This window comes from Chenopodium album, chromosome 11 (assembly GCF_948465745.1).
Source record: "Chenopodium album chromosome 11, dcCheAlbu1.1, whole genome shotgun sequence".
Classification (NCBI taxonomy): domain Eukaryota; kingdom Viridiplantae; phylum Streptophyta; class Magnoliopsida; order Caryophyllales; family Amaranthaceae; genus Chenopodium; species Chenopodium album.
The window spans coordinates 21,341,804-21,353,708 of NC_137844.1; positions in this window are offsets into that span (position 1 = coordinate 21,341,804).

Sequence of the window (11,905 nt, forward strand, 5' to 3'; positions counted from 1 at the left end):
TAATGGATGAGTTTTTAAGGCAGGGACGTCCAGAATTGGATAAAGGTTGCTCTCAGTGATAGCCTTGGACGTGATTATACGAAGGCTTATTCAATTGGGGGAATGGGTTGATATGGGGCAAGGCGAAGAGAGTTAAATTAGACCAGGGCTCTACAACATTCACTTCTACTTTTGGAAGCTATAGGAATTAGATATGTTTACATGAGAGAACAATTCTCTTTCTGATGAGATACATAGAACACTTTATTATGATTAATCTGTAAGAAAAAAATTGACCTTGTCGGTCACATATTGTTTTATATTTTTTTGAAGTACTTATTTGTAATTTTGTTTAGGTTAAGATTGTATCTGGTGTTGTGTGGTAGTTTCAAATTTTTTCAATTGACGATTTTCATGCCCCTCTCGAAAGAAAGGATAAAAAAAAAACTAGCCCTTAAACTTCCTCATTTTTTTATTTGTGTTGAAAAACATTTAATATTAATTTTTTTCATAATTAATTTGTGATATGATATAAATATGAGGCAAAACATTATTAAGAAATATAAATAAAAATGAGGCAACTCATGCGGAATAAACAAATACAATGTGTATAAGAAAAATGAAATAATAAGGCCAAAATTATTAAATTAAAAATTGAGAAAGAAATCAATAACTTAATACTAAAACAGATACCGAGAGTGACACGTGTCACATCATGGTGCTATTTTTCCCCTCCAAAATTCCCCTTCCCCTTTTTAATCTTTTTTTTTTATTTATTTATTTTTTTAATATTTGATTCTATAATAATATCATTCCAAATCATTTATATTATCTTTATTACAAATATATATTCCTTTTTATTTGGTGTTCATAATTATTCTATATAAATTTACCTAAATAATTATTTCCACTCCTTTAAAAAAAAATTTTATTATTTCAACTCCTTTTTAACTATTTTTTAAATGGAGTATTATTAGATTTTGTCAAAAAAGTTATAATCAATTGATTCATTTAACAGATGTTATAGAAATTACTTTAAACATCACTTATTATTATTTTTTTTTTCAAATATCTCTAGCTAATATTTTATTTCAATTTCAATTCAAAATAATTATATATTCGAGTTAAGTACAATTTTGTTTATGAAATTTTACTACTATACGTACATATTGGCACAAATTGATTTATAGATTATACTATAGCTATAAAATAAATGTTGTGTTTAACAAATGATTTTTTAGATAAAGGTGATATATTATTTGTAATTTTGTGTATGTTTGCACTTTTGCTAATAATGTTTTTGAAGATTTTAGTTTGTTATTCGATTGATTTTTGATGTTTATTAAAAATGCATTTATAAATAAGTATTTGCTAATATGGCCACTAGACCTGATCAAGGCCCCCCTGAAAAGTTCTTGAGTTCGGGCAGACTAAAAAAAAATCTATTTTTTAGATAATTTGTTGCTTTACCTATTAATAGAGATTATGACATTATAATTTCTATATATTTGATTTGTATGCTTTATCAAATTTTATTTGTTGGATATAATTTTCTCACTTGCTCCCCAAGGCAACTCACATGCGTTGTGAGCTAACCATGTGGTATCCAACCTTGATCCCCAAGTTGGGTTCGATTGGGCCGCCACCCTTCGGCCCGCGTCCATGACCCGTCACCCGGGTCTGCGGCCGTTGCCACATGGCACTGCCAACGTGGCATGTTGCCACCTTGGCGGCTGCCAACGTGGCGCGGTGCCACTTGGTGGCTGCCACGTGTGTTGCCACATGGCGTGCTGCCATGTGCTCTGCCACATGGCGCGCTTCCCTAGCCTTCGCGTGGCTAGGGTTTTTACTTGTTACTTGAAGTATTTTCCCGTCTCGTCAATTCCTAAATTTTTGCTCAACTTTTGAGATTCGGTTCCGATTCTCTAAGCTTGGAATCCGACGTCTTTGTTTATAATACTCGGTTGACTCATTAGTTCTTTTCGGATTAATTCGTCGTGTCGGATTGTTAGTTGCTTGGTTGTGACCCGAAGGGTTCAGTCAAGATTAAGCTAATATTACTGATCGAAAGCAGCCTCCACCTAGGCATTCCGATCACTTGAACTCACTAAATAAATAGCTTTCCAATAGCTCTGAACCCTCTATCGGAATGATACACTTGTTCGAAGGACACAATTCCTTTCAATTTTATCGAAAATAAACTTTAAAAGCAACCATTTTACCCTAAAAATCTATCCAAATTTTATCTAAGGTCTAAACTGATATTTTTATTTTATAAAATCTATACAATTTTTATTCTACATGAGGACATGTCAAAGTAATATTAATTGTTGTCAACGTGTCGCGACACTTGGTAAAAAGTTGAAACGCCAAGTGTCGCTTTCTCGTGATCTGGCTAAAAGTTTAGTTTTATATATTAGTTACTAACTAGTGTGTGGCCCAGGCGATGCTCTGTTTTTTTTTTTAATTTTTTTTTTATTTTTAACACTTGTAATTGAATAGATAGGTTCATTCTTTATTTATTTATTTATTCATTATTGTTTATAATTTATAATAGTTTTTCATTAAACCTTTGAATAAATTATTTATGGAACAACTATTGATTAAATATACAAACGTGTTCCTGTAAAAAAAATTATATAAACATGTCCTTTGTTTATAATTTATAATATAATGAAAATAAAGACATAATTCTTATCAAAATAATTAAATAACTAAAATTAATTTATAACAATAGTTAATATTTCTTGTTTGTATGTATTACCTCGATTAGCATAATTAGCAAATAATAGGATCGATTTTTTTTTTTTTTGAGAATTGCAATTATTATATGTTTAGATCTCCATCCAATGCATATTTTTATATATTTATGAGTTGGGTATAAAAGCATGATTAATATATGGATGAGATGGTAAGACACCTAATGCATATTTTTGTGGTTATGAGTTCGAATCTCGTGACAGATATTTTTATTAGAATATGCTCATAGTTGAAAAATGACATGGCGAGGGTGCCACATGACACATAAACGTTTTTAGTAACGCTTTTTATTAGATAAATATAGATTTTGTGCCCGGACGATATCCGGGTTGTCCAAAACTTTTTATCTTGAATGTTAAATAAGATCATATAACCCCTTTTGATAATGTAAAATATTTAGACACACGATATCATATCGTTTATTTATATAATAGTGTACTTTTTGTAGTTTTATTTGTGAATAAATATCTATCTATGTTATTATTAACTTATTTATTTAATTGCACTTAAATTATTTCTAATGAACTGAACCAAACTAATTGTTTTTTTCTAATTAAAACTTTTTTTTTTTTACCAATTTTCTATTTTTTATTAAAGTATATTATAAATGGATCTCATTTTAAAGAACTTTTTAAAACGAATTTTATGGTGGAAGTAATACTGAGTTACAAGATATTTATTAAAAGTTATAATTAATTTTGTATATATGAAATATTAGAAGTATATCGATAATAAAACATTATACAACATTTTTATCTTAAAAATCTATCCAACATTCGCTTACTTAGCACCCTATGTGTCACAATAATATCTATTTATCACATATGTGACTCAACACTTGGCGAAAAATTGAAATGTCAAGTGTTGATGTCTAGTTTTGTGCCTATGCCCATATAGTGGTTTTAGGATAAATTATTTCGCTTGACTATTAAATACGGTCATATCGCTTATTTATATAACAACGTACTCTTTGTAGCCTTGTTTGCAAAGATGTCTATGTTACTATTGACTTGAAATTATTTTATTGAACTTAATTTTTTTTAGTGAATTGATTTTTTTTTTATTTTTTTTTACCAAACGAAAATTATTTTTATTGATTTAAATTTTTAATTTTTTTGCTTTTTACCGATTCTCTATTTTTTTAAAATAAATTAAATATATTATAAGTGGATCCTATTTTAATGAACTTTGTAAAACGAATTTTATGATGAAAATAGAATCGAGTTATAGGATATTATTTAAAAGTTATGATTAATTTTGTATAAATGAAATACTAGAAGTATATCGATAATAAAACTCTATACAATATTTTTATCTTACAAAATCTGTCAAATCTAATCTAATATGGCATCTAATCTAATCACAATAATATCTATTTGTCGCCTACGTGGCGCGACACTTGGTGAAAAACTGGAATGCCAAGTATCGTTGTCTCGTAACCTGGTTGCGAAACTGGCTTTATATATTATTGATATGATATGATTCGTTGTGTTGAAATTTTTTAAAAGTAGTATACATTATATTAAATTAATGATGCACGTTTTTCCCAATAAAACTATACAATGTACTTCACTACTACAAAAATAAGCAAAGAGACCCGTCCCAATATGCCATAGAGAGCCCATTTGGACGGGTCCCTAGCTTAATTTTTAGGGGGGTGTTTTGGGTGTTTTTGTCCCTCGGGAGAGTTACGTCACCAAGACTGGTCCGGCGCGGTCTGTACCTGCAGAACACGGAGACTCCGGTTGGTTGGAGCTCCACCTCCGACGATCAAGTTAGAATGCGTTGGAGAAAGTAAAAAGTGAGATCTTCTCGGGTTTTGAGATCAGGTGTTTTCTTTGATATGAGATAATGTAGGGTAGGATGCAATAAATGAATTGTCGATGTCCCCAAAATAGGGGGAATCTCCCCATTTATAGGGTCATCGGTAAATGTGCCCCTGATTAGGTCACTCTGACCTAATTTTGATGGGCTACGCCGAATTACGGCTTTTTAGGGCTTTGGGCCCTGAAGGCTGTCTTTTTTCCTAAAATCTGGGAACGCCACATGTCAAATTGGGATAGGTCCGGTTTGGACAAATCTGGGGCTGAAACGTGTTGCCCTCTGATTGGCCCACGTGGCTTAGGTAAAAATTACCCAAAACATTTGCCCTTCACGGATGTGATGTGGCACGCCACGTGGCATCTGTGACACGTGTCACACTATCACTGGTTGAATTTTAACTGTGAATTTTAACTTTTCACATTCTGGGGAAATTACGAGAATGCCCCTGTATTTACCCCTTTATAAATACATAGTTTACCCTTCTCATTTTTGGACGTTTCCAAAAAGTCTTTAGGGAGAGAAAGTCAAAGAGTTCTAGAGAGAGAAGCTCTGACCACCGTCTGTGTTACACACAAACAACTCCTTTTTTGCCCGTCTGCCCAGCTGGTTAGTAACCGCTTGTGCTATATACAAGAAAAATCACCTTCAACCCGCTTGCTGCAGCTGGTCAACGCTTGACCCCTTCCAGAGTCAAATTTCAAAGGTATCGTCTCTACCCCCTTCAGCTTATTCTTACTTTTTCCATTTGTATACTTTCATTCAATAAATAGACTCATCACCAACACACACGGCACAGCCTAGTCAGTCGGTCTCCTGGTACGGCTGAGTCTAGGACTGGGGGTGCCGGCTCTGGGTGCATGGAGCAATTTTGTACATCCCCTAAACCGACCGTCTCTGTGTCTTTGCAGGACACAATGGCTAGAACCAAACAAATAGCCATCAGACGGCGAAGGAGATACGGTACATTGGAGGTACCGTCTGATGAAGTGACCCCGGTTGAGGGGGAAGACATGCAAGTTGACTCGGGGGAATACTCCCCATTTGGGATCCCTAGGACCCTAAGTGACGGGATCTTGTATGAGAATGAGGATAGAGACGGTGAGGAGGCTGCTTCCAATGCTGGGTCTGAAGAAGTTGATTCTGAAGATGGAGACGGGGAGGGAACCGCGTCTGCCTCAGGGTCAGACGGTGAAGAGGTTTCCTAGGAGAGAGACGGGGGATGCACCGCCTTATGGTCTAGCTCTGAGTATAGTAGTGACGATGATGATCTTCCTCCGCTTGAGAACATCGAGGAAAAGGAACGCAAAGACTGGAAAGAGAAGAACAACCCGGCTAAGATCCATGTGTCAGCCAAAGATAGAGCTGCAATGGAGAAGGGCTTAGACAATTTTAAGCTCAAGTACCCTCTAGGAGACGAATTCAACATCCGGGTGCCGCCTGAATTAGGCACCATTGCCTGGTAGGACGAACAGGTAAATGTCAACCGGTACTTCGGCTGTTATAAGGCGGCGTTCCTAGCCGGCCTCCGCTTCCCTCTTCACGATGCAGTTAAAGCGATCATCCGGGGATACGGCTTGGGTGTATGGCAGTTGACTCCAAATTCTTGGGTTAACATTTTGGATGGGATAATTGAAAGGAGCGCTTTTATTTGGTGTCTTCCTCTAAGGAGAGAGAGAACCGCGAGTACAGGCGGTACAATAGGAAACCGGACCTTCTAGGTCAAAAGTGTAAATTCCCTGCCATCCCAGACGAGGACTATGAGAAAATCATAGAGGCGGGATTCTTTGAACTTATAACCGAGTACCTTTCAACCGGGGAAGAAATAAGTGTCCCCAAAAATTGGATACCTAGGCATGTATGGCTGAAAGACGAGGCGTTTTTGTCTGCCTGCGGTCTCAGCACAATGGTTGATAGAAGTATGTCCAATGTGTATCCGTCAGTAATTATGCCGTCTGCGTTAAATTCTTGATTTTATTTCTGTTATGTATGTTCTAACAGGCGTTTTGTTTGCAGAGACAGGCAGGAACATGGTTTTTGAAGAGAAAACCCCCAGAAGGTCTGCAGCTCAAATCTGCAAGGATAAGACGGAGAAAAAAAAGGGCGGAAAATGCCGCTAAGGGTCAGGTATTCACTGTTTGACCTGTTTACTTTGAATTTTGTCTTAATATCCCACTAGAGGAGGCTCATTGCCGACTGTATATTCATTGTGCCATTTGCCTTGCAGGACGTTCCTCGATCCTTCCAAAAGCTCATCAAGCGGAAGCCGGATGAGACAGCCAATAGTTCCACCAAATGTCAGAAGGTGTCGTCGACCTAGATGGCTCCTGAACTTCCGGTTGGGAAGGCCCATCTCAACATCGGGGGGAAGAGCATCAGCTTGTAAGGCTTCGGCCTAAGAATAGACCTAGGGCATCAGCTTGTAGAGGCGGTGCCTAAGGGGGACAAAAAGCCTAAGGCGGCTCGCAGTTCTGCCACGGCTTTGGGTGATGACAGCCTGCAGATTATTGAGCAAGGTATGGCTAGTCCTTTCAGATCACCGTTTGAGCTTCCTTGACCCATGTGGGTGAAGTCTCACTCATAGTAGACTTCAGAGGGATCATCAGGGAGCCGTTTGCAGATAGGTGTCGCCTATGTAGCTTACTCACCCAATCTTGGTTGTGATGCAGATTCCCCCCGGTGGCCGGATGTGCAGCAGTATGCCAAGTCCATGCTTGGGGCCATCCCCAAGAAGGAGAAGGATTCCATCCCGGGTATTGAGGCGTTCAACATTGATCAGATCGTGGCTCTACTATCTAAGGTATGACCCTTCAAATTAAATTTCATCAAGTATTTTCCCGTTTGAGTTCTTAACACTCCGTTTGTGGCCATAGGCTATGCTGAGGGTGGATGGGTTGAAGAGACCATGGTAGCGCAAGCAGACTGAGGTAAAACGAGCCAATAAAGCTGCGCAAGACTCCACAGACGTTGCTCTTTATTTAAATACAATAAATGAACTTGAGTCTAAAGCATTTGAACTAAAACAGGCAGAAAATATCAAACGCTTGACGGCTTAGCTGGAGACTGTCAAGAAAAAGGCCTCCGACTTGAGGCTGCGTTGAAAAATGCTCAGTCGGACCTGAAGGCGCTTGAGGCGGTTGACAAGGAGAACACAGAGCTCTGCGCGAATGTCAACCGCTTAAAGAATGAGATGGCCCAGGCTCAAGCGAACTTCAAGATGACCTTAGAGGCCGAGCAGGACTGGATCGTTGAAGAGAACGAGTCCGACTGTGCGGACCGCATGAAGCTTGCCTGGGACACTCTATTCCCGGGGAAGGAGTATGGTCTCTGGGCCTTGGCTTATTAGTATGCTGATGACGTCAGTAATGCCAAGGCCGAGGGCAAACCAGACCCGGGGACATTCCATGCTTGGGCCAACCGAGAGGTCGAAAAAGAGCCAGCTCAAGCTGCAGGCGGAGGTGAGAAAGAGTAGAAACAAGAAGATGCTCAAGTGAAATCAACTCAACCGCCACCTGAACAGATAGGAGAGGAGGTCCCGGCTGCGCCCCAGAATTAAGTTTTTCTGCCTTTAATTAGGCTTAAAGCCGTCTGCATTTCCGTCCTATATGCCGAGTATTTAGATGTAGTGAATGAACAATTTATCTGCTTTTTCCTCGGATGGGTATCCAGCTAACATTTCCTCCCGGCTAATTTGGCCGTGGTTTAATTATGAAAGTGCCGACTAAGTCGGCTTTGATTCAATTTGTTTTAAATTTTGTTTTCAATTTTTGCGTTTGCGTTTGAATTTTGCATATATATATTTACTTGAATTTTTGCCTAACTCTTGTGGCAGATAATAACCGGCTGTACTTGCCCCTAGGCGGTTGTGTGATTTGTTTCAGTACTTTGCTGATTGATTGGCTTGGGAACTTTTGATACTTTAAAGAGTATGAGGGCTTCTCAAGTCAATCAATCACAGTAGTGATTGCCCCAAACCAAGTACACAGTCGTCCACTCATATAAGAAAACAACCGTTAGCCCAGGCGGTAAAATAGTTATACTGAACTTCCTTTCTTCTTTGCCTGGGGTAATTGAAATCAAGTTATGCTCAATATCCTTTTGCCCCAGTGGGAGGACTTGCGTAATTTCGATAAATAATCTGAGTTAGAACCTCAGCCGGTCACCGGCTGATTGTCTTTGGACATCCGGTTTTGGTAAACTTAGTCGTTCTTTAGATTATTCTGGTCAGACGGCTATGAGTTGACTAATTAAGTCGTTCAGTCTTTGCCGTCTGTATGATTTTGTAGAGCACTTTGTCACCCGGATGGGAGATACTCTCTGCGACGATTCCACCAGGATAGGTGTCGACGGACGCCATACTCATGTTGGAGTAGGCGAATTTATAAAATACGTATCATTCGGCCATTGACCTCATGTCTTTTGGACATTGGTTTAGCCACTAAGTTTTAACCTAGTTTAATTTTAGTATGACAGTCAACCGTTTTTGCATTGCACAAGCGGTGCTTTAAACATTGCGCATGTATATATAAATTAAATAACAGTATTGAAGACAAAAGGCAACTTTTTCATTGATAGGCTTTTCAATTACAAAAATTTACAAGTCTCAGAAGTAGTACTTTTTCAAGTTCTTTACATTCTAAGTTCTAGGAAGCCACCTGCCGTCTGGAGTTTCCAGGCGGTAAGTGCCGTCTCTTACTTCTTCATAGATCCGGTAGGGGCCTTCCCAATTTGGAGTTAGCTTTCCATGCTCATTGGCCCTATCGGTTGCCTCCATTTTCTGTAACACAAAGTCCCCAACTTTCAAGGGCCGTTTGTTTACTCTTTGGTTGTAGGCACGGGTAATTCTCAGACAGTAGATCTCATGACGCAAGGTGGCATTGCCCCTGCGTTCTGGGAGTGAGTCTAATGCTAGCAGCATGGCCTCCCAGTTTACCTCTTCATCGTATATCATGACTTGTAGAGTCGACTCATAATGTTCGATGGGCAAGACGGCTTCAGCACCGTATACCATGAGAAATAGGGTTTCATTGGTTGTCCCTTTTTCAGTTGTCCGGATGGCCCATAGGACATGAATTTATTCTTCGGCCCATAAACCACCGGCTCTTTCAATTTTCTTTTTGATGCCGTCTGAGATGAGTTTGTTGAAGGCTTCAACTTGGCTGTTTGCTTGGAGTCTTCCGACTGATGCAAAACAATGTGAGATCCTTTGATCTCCCAACCAAGTCTTGAGCTGAGGCGTTTCAAACTGAAGGCCATTATCAAACACCATATACATAGGTACCCCAAACCGGGTGATGATGTTCTTCCAAATGAAAGAGATGACATCCTTTGTCTTGATGCTCTTAACCGCCTTTGCCTCCACCCACTTGGTGAAGTAATCCTTAGCCACGAAAATATATCGTTTTCCGCCTGGTGCAGGCGTGTAAGGACCCAAAATGTCCATGCCCCATTTAGCAAACGGGACTGCGCTATGGATTGTTGTTAGGTCAGTTGCCGGCTGATGGATGAGCTTGCCAAATCTTTGGCACTTGTCACATTTTTTGACCATTTTCATGGCGTCTGACTCAAGAGTGGGCCAGAAGTAGCCTTGTCGCCTGGTCTTGACAGCCAGGGATTATCCACCTATGTGAGAGGCGCAGTATCCCGCATGCAGCTTTTCGAGAACTTCCTTCATTTTTTCTGGGGTGACACACTTCAATAGAGGTTTTAGGAAACCCGCCTTGAAGAGTTCTCCATTTCTTATCTCGAAGCCTGCTGCTCGCTTCTTCAGGATAGTCGCACCCTATGGTGAATCAAGTAGCATGTCGTCTTGAAGATATGCCCGGATGCCATCCATCTAGGTAGAGCTTTGGTCCAGTACTCCAATGGGCTCTTCTTCAGATATACTTCGTTTTCCAAAACTTCCCAGAACACTGACTGTAGACATCTACTTTTGGCATCCTGTCCCGACAGGAAGTGCAATGACGATAAAAAAAACCATCTTCGTGTTGGATTAACGTGAAGAACACTTATGGATAACTGATTAAATTGCAAGAACATAAAAATAAGCTAGCCTAACCCAAAAACCAAAGCATTAAGGTCAAATCAACTAAGCCCGATCATAATTAGGCTTAAGCCCGAGCTTAAACCCTAAAAATGACGGATTTAGAGGCGCTTAGGTTAAAATTAATGCTGCCGCAGATAAATCCGCGCGCATCTCAATGAGTCGCGCTGGTCTGGCGCACGCAACTCACAAGGTTGCATGCAACACCCAGCGCAACTACTAGTGATGCGCTTGCGGATGATTCCAAATTTCATAAAAATATGAAATCGAATCTTACCATAATACCGTGCGCAAGACAATCAGTTGCGTTGCCTATAGTAGCGCAACCTAATTACTTGCGCTGGGATGACGCGCGTAACCCATTTAGATGCGCGCGACACCTGCTGTGGCAGAATGTTCAAAACCCTAATCTTACCCATTCCCTATAAATAGGGGCTTAATACGAGGCTCAAACAGACGGAAAATAACCAAAAAAAAAACTGGCATAAACTTTGTGAACTTGTGTGCTACCAAACCCTCTTGTCCTAAACACTCACCCCCTTTAATACTTGTTACTACGGTGGAGGTTCCCGAACAAGAAGGAGTCCATAAGTGTTCTAAACGAAGATCTAGCAAAGAGAAGTGGTAAATTCCCGAGCACTTAAATCAATCACCTTTATTTTATTGTTTAAAACAAATTTAATTAATTAATTAGTGTTGTTTGATCACTTTAAACGGATTTCTAATTAACCAATTCCACATAGTATCTTGCGTTAAATAAGAATAGAATTTAATAATTAATTGTTGATTGACCACTTAAGCCAAGGCGAATCTTGTTTATTTTGTTCTTCTCACGAATTTGAATTAAATAAAGAATAACAACTTTGCAATGTAATTCCTACGTGATCAATGCATGTAAGTAAAATTAACTAACTTAGTTTTAGGTATCGCGTTGCATATATTGTTTGGTGATGAAATTGTGAAAAAGGAAGAGCTAGTAAAGGCCGTAATTAGGGCTAGAATAGCGATTCCTCCCTAAAAGGAACGTTATTTGAGTACCTTCGCTCCCGAACTCATTTCTGGTACATGTAAATCAAATTGGGCATGGGTAAACCTACGATTCATGCTAATTATCCCTTGAACTCTACTTGGGAGAAAGGCGTGAACGAGGTTTATGAGTTTTCCTAAAACTCATTGGCGACTCCTACTTGTTTCTTACAAAAAAGCGTGATGAGAGTATTATTTCTAATTCAAGGTCCCCCAAACGGTTAGGAATTAAAATCCTAATAAACCCTAATAAGTGTAAAGTCCTAAGCTTTTAAA